This window comes from Poeciliopsis prolifica, unplaced genomic scaffold, assembly GCF_027474105.1.
Source record: "Poeciliopsis prolifica strain line A6 unplaced genomic scaffold, Auburn_PproV2 SCAFFOLD097, whole genome shotgun sequence".
Taxonomy (NCBI): Eukaryota; Metazoa; Chordata; class Actinopteri; order Cyprinodontiformes; family Poeciliidae; genus Poeciliopsis; species Poeciliopsis prolifica.
In genome coordinates this window covers 651683-661813 of record NW_026562472.1, presented here as the reverse complement: position 1 = coordinate 661813, position 10131 = coordinate 651683, and the positions used below count along the sequence as shown (strand labels likewise).

Sequence of the window (10131 nt, the reverse complement as noted above, 5' to 3'; positions counted from 1 at the left end):
CAGGTTCTGCTCTGTCCTCCTTCAGATCCTGATCTTCCATCTTCTGCTGAATTCCTGGATCTTCATCTCGTCCTCCCAGCCCGACTCTCTGCTCCTCCAACTGAGCAGAAAAACATTCAAACGTTCAGCAAACTGGTTTCATTTCAGCCAAACAGAACCTGAGACAGAATTTGTTTTTCTCTGATCCTCGTCTTCATGACTGGATCTAACTGATTGATCCACCCAGAACCAGCAGCAGCTACTGGTTCTGGTTACTGGTGATGAAGCTTTAAATTTTCCTCCTGATGGTTTTGTTCATATTTTCTCCCAGAAAGAGTGAAGCTGGTCTCCATGTTGGATCCAGTTAAATATTCACCAGAACCACTGCTTTGTCTTCCTGTCTGCCTGCAGAACCACTGGGTTTGGTTCTGATTCTTCTCTCTGGTGTGGACTGGGATGATGGTGCCGGTCCAGGGACTGGAGCTGCATGCTGAGGCCAACTGGGAGCTCTGGGCTCAACCGGAGCAGCAGGTGATGCAGAAAACCCGTTTGGGACATGGAGATGCAGTTGCTATAGAGACCAGGTTGTAAATGATTGATGATGTCCGGGTTCTGATGAAGGACGGAACCAGCACCACCATCATCATCAGAGACCAGGAAGTGTTTGTCACATCAAGCTGATCTCTCCACAGTAAATCAGCCTGAACCAGATCTCCACTCAAAGGATCCAGAACCTCCTGAGCCTGATGGGCTGGTACCAAGCGGGTCAACAGGGTTCTGTTTAAGCCTCTAACTGCCGAGCATCCGAACACCAAACCTCACTTCATCAGGTCAGACCGAGCAGCTGCAGCAAAGCAAACCTCCAGCCACACCGTTAACGGCAGCTTCTCCTCTAACACGACTCGCTCTGGAAATCTGGAAAAACAGACTTCAGGATCACTTTCTGGATCAAAGGAATCCATAAAACCATCTGGGAATTTTATTGAGCAACCAGCATTTCACACCATGAACAACTCTTAGAGGTGATGATCTCAATAATCTGATTTCAACAACTTCAGTAAGATTTTCATTGCTTTAATTTGCAGAGCAGAGCAGGAACAGAAAAAAAACAGAAGTTGCAAAAATAACCAAGTTATCGTCCCCGAAAACTGAGGCTGAGTGAACTTTTAAATGTAAGAAATGAGCAGAAGACAGAGACAGACAGGCCCATTCCACATGGAAAGCCCTTTCCTGGGTCGATTCCTGCTAAAAACCCAAATGAAGCCCCAAAAATCAAATGAAAATTCTTCAACTTGTTCCTGACAAAACCTGAGAAAGTTCTTGAGTCCAACGAAAAGGAAAAGCAGCAACTGGATGATAAATCCAGATTGTGAAGCCTCAGCTTGTGGCTGTTAAATGTTACGGTTGGCATCATTTAATTATGCACATATGAGTATGCAGGTGCCTCTCTCTGATTGGTTCCTGGAAGACGATGGAGACGTCCAATTGCTGGCCTCGGAGGTGACGGATATAGAAGCTGAAGACTCAGGTCCTGTACCTGAGTGAAGTTGGCCCCCCCACCTTCTTCAAATCAGACAAAAATGGTGTCAAACGTTTGTGCTGCGTTTGTGCTGGTTTGTGCAGCAAAAATTTTCGTTTGTGCTGCTATCATTTGAAAGATATAACGAAATGTTTTTAGAGGTCATCAAAGGTCAACCAGCCCCCCCACCTTCTTCAAATCAGACAAAATAGGTATCAATCAACTCGGCTGCGTTTGTGCAGGTTTGTGCAGCAAAATTTTTTGTTTGTGCTACTTTGGCTTTGAAGATATTGATGAAAAGGTAAAGGTCAAAAGGTCAACCAGCCCCCCCACCTACTTCAAATCAGACAAAATTGGTGTCAAACGTTTGTGCTGCGTTTGTGCTGGTTTGTGCAGCAAAAATTTTTGTTTGTGCAGCTATCATTTTAAAGATATAAAGAAATGTTTTTAGAGGTCATCAAAGGTCAACCAGCCCCCCCACCTTCTTCGAATCAGACAAAATAGGTGTCAATCAACTTGGCTGCGTTTGTGCAGGTTTGTGCAGCAAAAATTTTCGTTTGTGCTGCTTTGGCTTTGAAGATATTAATAAAAGGTTAAAGGTCAAAAGGTCAGCCAGCCCCCCACCTTCTTCGTATCAGACAAAATAGGTGTCAATCAACTCGGCTACGTTTGTGCTGGTTTGTGCAACAAAAATTTTCGTTTGTGCTGCTTTTGCTTTGAAGATATCCATTATAGTTTAAATTTTTTGCTAGTTTTGCTTTAAAAGGTCAATGAACATCTGTTCATGCTGAAACTGTCAATTTCATTTAAATTGCCGTGTAAGTTGCTAACACATGAACATAAAGAATTTACTTTTAACATGGACGAAATTCAATTCAAATTAGGTCTCATCTAAAATGAATAGTTTGGTACATCACCTCCCAAAACAATCTCGGTGACCTGTATCTTAGCTTCTCATCACTAGAGGGTGCTATTAGACAAACTGTACTTTTGAAATACAAAAAATAAGAACAGAACATGTGCTTAGCATGTACTCAGCCTTTTGAGGTCAATGTTAATGTTATTATCGACAGCAATCATCAGCACTTCTTTTCAATACTTCATAGCAGTGCATCAAGGTAAGTTTGTCCACTTGGGCCTGCAGTATGTAAGATTCATAGCAAAAGCAACACAAACAAAAATTTTTGTTGCACAAACCAGCACAAATGCAGCCGAGTTGATTGACACCTATTTTGTCTGATACGAAGAAGGTGGGGGGGCTGGCTGACCTTTGATGACCTCTAGACACTTTTCTTTTAATAACTTTAAAATGATAGCTGTACAAACAAACATTTTTGCTGAACAAATGTAGTCAAGTCTATTAACGCCCATTTTACCTGATTCGAAGAAGTTAGGGGAGCTGGTTGACCTTTGATGACCTTATTATTTATATAACTCATAATATTTTATAGTTCTATAATTTGTAATAGCAGTATAAATGAAAAAAAAATCCTGCACAAACCTGCACAAACATAGCACAGTTGGTTGACACCAAATTTATTTATGTTTCCAAATGTGAGTAGGGCCAGGGGAGTGGTTGACCTCTGATGACCCCTGGAGAATATTTTTCTTAATATCTTCAGAATGATACCAGCACAAACAAAAATGTTTGCTGCACAAACCAGCACAAACGTAGCCGAGTTGATTGACACCTATTTCGTCTGATTCGAAGTAGGTGGGGGGGCTGGATGACCTTATGACCTTTAACCTTTTATTAATATCTTCAAAGCCAAAGCAGCACAAACGAAAATTTTTGCTGCACAAACCTGCACAAACGCAGCCAAGTTGATTGACACCTATTTTGTCTGATTCGAAGAAGGTGGGGGGGCTGGTTGACCTTTGATGACCTCTAAAAACATTTCTTTATATCTTTAAAATGATAGCTGCACAAACAAAAATTTTTGCTGCACAAACCAGCACAAACGCAGCACAAACGTTTGACACCAATTTTGTCTGATTTGAAGTAGGTGGGGGGGCTGGTTGACCTTTTGACCTTTACCTTTTCATCAATATCTTCAAAGCCAATGTAGCACAAACAAAAAATTTTGCTGCACAAACGTGCACAAACGCAGCCGAGTTGATTGACACCTATTTTGTCTGATTTGAAGAAGGTGGGGGGGCTGGTTGACCTTTGATGACCTCTAAAAACATTTCGTTATATCTTTCAAATGATAGCAGCACAAACGAAAATTTTGCTGCACAAACCAGCACAAACGCAGCACAAACGTTTGACACCATTTTTGTCTGATTTGAAGAAGGTGGGGGGGCCAACTTCACTCAGGTACTTCACCTCATCCATCCTCAGCTCATCTCAACAGGCCACAATGTTTGTCTGTTCAATGATGTATAGTTGTGGAGTTTGTAGGAGCTGCCGTTTATGATTCATTAGTTTTCTCCTGTTTTTCTTAGTAATGCAGTTTAGTTTTTGTCATTTGGTTTCTTTACTTTAATTAGGTAAATTGGTTAATATTCAGGTAGTTTCCTTTAGTTTGTTGTTTTCGGCATTTGCTCACTCTGAAGCCATATGCTCCACAGGTTGTAACATCTCAAACCAAAGATACATCTTTTTAAAATAAATAACATTATAAAATGTTCAACTTCGTGTGTTGGTTGCTTGAGATCTGAAGAGGACGGATCTGTCGTGTTATGACCTGGCCACCCCTTGACATAATGTTATTTAAATACTTTTATGACTTGACAGTTATTTTAGTTTGAAATTAGTAAAATTTTATTTGCGGCTCTTGAATAACAGTTTTCTGTTTCAGAGAGAAAAACAACAGAAGCAAAATGTATTATTTCAAATAAAAGCTAACAGAACTTTTTTCTATGGCTTTTAATGTGAAAGTAGTCACCGGAAGTGAATGTGGTTTGTAAACGCTCTAACTTTATCAAGTAGCTGTAGTTACCATCTGGGTCCACGAGAGGGCAGAAACCGCCCTGCTCTGACATTAAATGTTCAGTTCCCGGCTCTGCAGCAAAAATATCACCATTATTCTGACTGTTTGAAGGATAATTTAATTTTCATAAATATTTTCCTACCTTCAGACCGGAAGTTCAGCATCTTAGCGACAAAGATTTGTAGAGTTGTAGAGCTTTTGATTCAGCTCCTCTGAAGCTGCTGCTGGAGTCTGTTAGCATCGCTAGCTCCGCTCAGAGTCTGCGGCCTGTTTTCAACTGTTTGGAGCTTCTAGTTCACACTGACAGATAAAACACCGATTTCATGTTAAAATAAGATTCAAGAAATAACACAGCAGAAGCACCAAGAGAGCAACAAGGGCTTCTTTAGCCAAGAGCGGGAAACTAGCTAACCGCTAACTTAGCCTTCTGCCCCCTAGTGGACACATTCTGTAACTACAAAAAGAGTAAAGCTGGAAGCTGATATGTGAATAGAACTTCCTTTGCTTTCTTTCAAAGTAAAGCACAAGGAACCAAATTCTCCCGTAATTACATTTTAGCTTGTCAGTTTATTAATCTATCAGAAAGCATAAGTGCATAATTTTCTTAGGATATGATATAAACTATATAATTGGGCCCTGAAAGCAAATAATCGTAATTATTTTGTTTTCCAGAAAAAAATAAATATTTTCTGTATGTAAATAACACATATATAATAAATCAGCTGTTAGTCCAAAAGACAGGCAATAATATTTATCATGATAATAAAATAAACGTGATCAACTTAATAGAAGTCAGAAATCAGCAGCAGCTCAACAGACTCACCTGTATTTTCAGAGCGGGGTATTTCCGCCCTCTGGTGGCCATAGTGAGAACTACAGCCCTGATAATGCTTCATCATTATTCACTTCTCCACTTTATAGAGGGAAACACTAACAATCTTCCTCAGTCATATCCACCGACTCAAATATTATTTTGACATATTTTAAACCACTGTTCGATGTTATATTTGTAATAAAGAGTTTTAAATAATAAAAGATAGCCGCTGTGTTAAACTGTTCAAATGCAAAAAACCCCCAACAAAAACATTATGAAAAACTTTATTAGCTCATCAGTAACACTGAGGAACCCACGTTACATTAAAATAAATATGAACCAGTCACCACGTCATCCCATGAATTCTGAATAAATCAGCACAACCAGAGTAAAGAGCCTGACGTGACATATTGAGTCCCCATTTCCCCTGATGTTCTCTAGATTAACTGGAAACCGAAATGTAAAAAGTTCACCACCAAAAACAAACTGAGAAATATTAAAGCAGTGAGAATCAGTGACTATGATGCAAAACTGCGAGATCCCAGTCCCTTTCTTTCTGTTCTGTTCTCTGTTTGCATACAGAGAGGCGATGCTGAAGAAAGCAGGGAAAGTTGAGCCAAAAGGTAGGAAGAGTGTAATAAAACAGCGGATAACGGCTGTCGTTCCCAGTGTACACAGTCAAAAACTTGATCTGCCAGTTGAATCTTAAAGCCTGTGAACGTCTTTCAGAAATGTAGAGCAACTCATCGGCCTGGCTCCAAATTTTGTGGATCGTTCCCTAGATGGTCTCTTTCCCTCTCGGTCCGACAAGCTTTAACTTGAGGCGGCTTAACAGGACTACTAACTTTAAAACTAAGTTACGAGCGTAGTGGGAAGCCCTCTTGGGCTCTGGTCGTATAGCGGTGCAACAGTGGAGCCAGGTCAGGAAGTCATAGACTAACAGGAAACTGATCTACTGAATAAAGGCCTCTTGCTTATTTATAAATTTAGATTTGTCATTTGAAAGAACAATGGTCGGAAAAAGCCTCTGTTACTCACCAGGGTAAAATTACTCATTGCTGTTTTATAATTCTGCACACATGATATTGTACTTTAGTAAAATCACAGTTTCACCACTTTTAAGAATCAGCAGGATTCCAGCCCTGCACCTGTAATCAAATATGCATGATTCACCAGTGACCACCAGTGGAAAACACTATTAACAGTCATCCCATCGAGTTCAAACTGATGTTAGGCCAGTCAGAGTTCAGTTTTTGGTCACTTTAGTGTTTCAGATTGTCTAACATTGTTGAAATTTCATGTCTTGTTTTAGTTCAGGAAACTGTTGCTCTGAAAATATCTCTACCGATGTAGAGGCCTTCAGTGACAATGGCACAAACAAATATAAACATGTTTTCCTGTCACAATCCTTTAATAATGAACCTTATGACCTCTGTCCACTTTCTGCACGACAGTAAAGCATAGACCAGGCCATTAAAATGGAGGCCCCTGATTGGTCCCGCTCTCCCACCTTTCAGATGCAGAGCTGTTGTGCCTCTTCCACACAGAAAGAGACTCGAACCCGCGCATCAAGTGGAAGAAGAAGACAAAAGATGTCTCCTTCGTCTACTTTGAAGGAAGCTTCAGAGGTTCGTTTTAATCCCAGCTGCGTCCCACTCATACATCAGATAAGCTGATTTAATCATCAACTACTGATGAAGGTCAGTGGTGTGGTGGAAGTTTAACCTTCCATCTTTAAGTCTGAATTGTAATGAACACAAGCTCTCAGCAGGCAGATCCTGTTAATGATTGTCTTTGACCTATTGCCACCTCCTCCACTTCATTAGCCAGTTGTGGCTCTTGCTTCATTAAGAAGCATGTTTATTTGAGCTTCAGCTCTGAATGCTAACACTATGAAACTGGCAAGTTAAGTTGGTATCATTGATGCAAATCCACTCATCATACCCAACTTTTCTGCAAATTTGACCAAATCCTCCGTTCTGTTCTGTTTCAGAACCTCTACAACTGAGAAAACATCCATTCAGTTCAATATCACTTCACTTGTTTTGACTTAAAACCAGCTCTGAGTAAAGTTGACTGCAGTTGAATTTGCTACTATGGGGGAAAAAAATTAAAAATTGCAAAGTCTTTCTTCTGCAATGTTCTCAGCTTTCAAGACCTTCCAACATTCCTCCCAGGTCCCTTCGAAGGCCGAGCAACCATGGTCGGGACGACGATGACCCTGCACAGAGTGACCCTGCAAAGAGTGACCCTGCACAGAGTGACCCAGCAGAGAGTGACCCTGCACAGAGTGACCCAGGAGGACGCCAGAGCACCGCTGCGAGATCAGTGCGTCCCTGGACACGGTCAGCCTGGGCGAGACCAATGTGACCCTCAACGTCTTGGGTAAGGAACAAACATAAACTGATTTTTTTTTTTTTTTGGACAAACCAAAGTTCTGACTCACCCTTTCTTACTTTGTCACCCAGTGCCACTGCAAACTCCCACATGTGAAGTCCCTGCCTTGGTGGTGACGGGCTCGGCGGTCCAGCTGCGCTGTCGGGACCAGCAGAGCGTCCCGCCCGCCGCGCACTCCTGGTTCAAGGACAACAAGTCAACCAGCAAGCCTCGTCACGCCAACGCGACCCATCTAATCAACTCCCACACGGGAATACTGGTGAGGCCGCATGCAGATGAGGGGAGAAACAGAAGGCGGCTCAAGCGTTTATCTTACTAAACTGAGGTTAAAGACAGTTTATCATATGCAGGATTTTAAATGTTTTCAAATTCAGACCATCCATATAAAACCTCTTTTTCATCATCTCAAACTGAGGCCAGGTTTATTTGTATAACACACAGGAGACAGCTGGAAGTGCTTTACATCATTAAAACCAGGCTAAGCAGATGAGTTTTCACTCAGGGTTTCATCTTCTGACAGTTTGTTCCAGGTTAGCAGTGAGTAGAAGCTGAATGCTGCTTATCAGCATGCAGAACAGACCACAACCTGGGTGGTCTGGAAGGTTGACGCAACAAGTCCTTAATGTATTTCAGTGGTAAGAGTATTTGAAAGTGTTCTACCTTAGAACCGCTCCATGGTTCTGGTTTTAGTGAGAATGTGAGCGCCAGCATTCTGAACCAGCCGCTTTACTTTGTTTTACTACTTTTGGTCTAAAATATGCTAGAAAAACGTGATTCAAACATGACTTTGTGTAAAATCCATTGTAACATTTCGTTTTGCCAGGTGGTTAATTTTCTGGATTCCCAGTTGAAGTTTTGCTTTTCCGCAGGAGTTCAAAGCAAAGAGGACAGCGGTCGCTACAGCTGCCTGGCGTCCAACGGCTCACCCAAAATGTACGAGGCCGAGCACATGACCAGAGGTAAGGCTGTTCTGTTTCCCCGTCTGAAAGTCCCGTCTCTGGTTCCGTAGAGGACGTGAACATTGGTCTTTTTGTTTTCCCGTGGCTGCGTCTCATCTGGAAGGACACAGAGGGAAGAAAATCTCAAACTGACAACGACTTACCAGTTAGTTTTCATGGAAAACCTGCAGAGATAATTGACTTTCCCTGCAAAAATGTTGGGCCTTCCTGTTCTTATCAGCTCCATTTTGGTCACTGGACTCAAACAAAACCCCTCAGACGTTTCACCTTGACAAATAAACACATTTTGTTCAGCATAAAGAAAAGGATCAAATCTAACAAGTCATGCAGACTGACATAAAAATGGAGCAGGACGTCTTCCTGGAAGCAGACTAAAAGGAACAACATAAAATCATATATCCATAATACTTCAATGTTTCAATGTGACTGCTGCTTCACCAGAACACATGTTTAAGTTCAGAAATGGGGATAATCTCCCTTCAATTTCTGCAGGATTAAAAACATCTCCACCAAACAATCTACAGAAAATTTGTCTCTCTTTCCTCTCGTGCGTAAATATGTTTACAGAAACAGAATTCAAACCCCCCAAAAAATTTCAAAACATGAAAGGATGACTTTTATCAACACGATTCCTCTTGGCTGTCATGTATTTTAAAATTTTGATAATTGTCCTTCCAAATCAGTGGATCCTGGACACAGAAGATGGAGCCGGTGCTGAGAAAGACGTACTCAGAAATGATTCACTGAGTCTGAACTGCTCATTATTGTTGTAGAAGACGTCAACTTCCGTCCATGAATATCAGATATAGATTAAAATATTAACGCCCCCCAAACCTAGTTATTATATTCAAAACAGCTTGAAAGAAAAATGTAACTCTGAGGCAAAGAATCCTTGATCTACAAGATCTCTGAGAGGAAAAAGGATCCATGCGATGATATGTATCCTCACATCTCACAAATTCTGTAAAGCAAATAAAAATCTCTTATTCACTATCTAATTTATTAATTTTGCATCTAATTAAGTAATTGAATGAAATAATCATCTCAGTCCTGCACTCTATGAAGTCTCATGAGTTTTTAGAAATATTAATTATTTGCTACAATTTATAAAGAGTTTATTAAAGAAATGCTATTATTATATTTCAGGCAACAAAGTGTTTATTGTTCAAAAAAGAAATGAATTAGTTTGTAAATGTTACTCAGTGTTTTAGTTTCTGTTGCAAAGGGAGAAAAGTTCAACTTTTATTTCTCTGCAAATTTGAGTTAATAGAGTTGTTGGATAAATTGTGATGTTATTAATCAAATATTTGTTATTCTTTATAATGTATCTTTTCTTATTAATGTTATATAATAAAAGCATATAACATTAATCATATGCTTTTATTGTTTAATTTCATCTTAGAATTAAGAATGTTTCTGTATTGTTGAATTGATTCCTTCCTCAGAAAGCCTCACTGAAGGAAAGCAGTGACAACAGGTTACTGCAGGGTTATCTCTCAGCGTGAACCAAGGCCTCTAGAAAACTGA

At 40.4% G+C, this 10131-nt stretch overlaps 1 pseudogene; it reads left to right on the top strand.

Annotated features, from left to right (window-relative positions):
* Positions 1-438: 438 nt before the first annotated feature.
* Positions 439-8681, top strand: LOC129353792 (junctional adhesion molecule 2A-like; annotated as a pseudogene).
* Positions 8682-10131: the final 1450 nt, after the last annotated feature.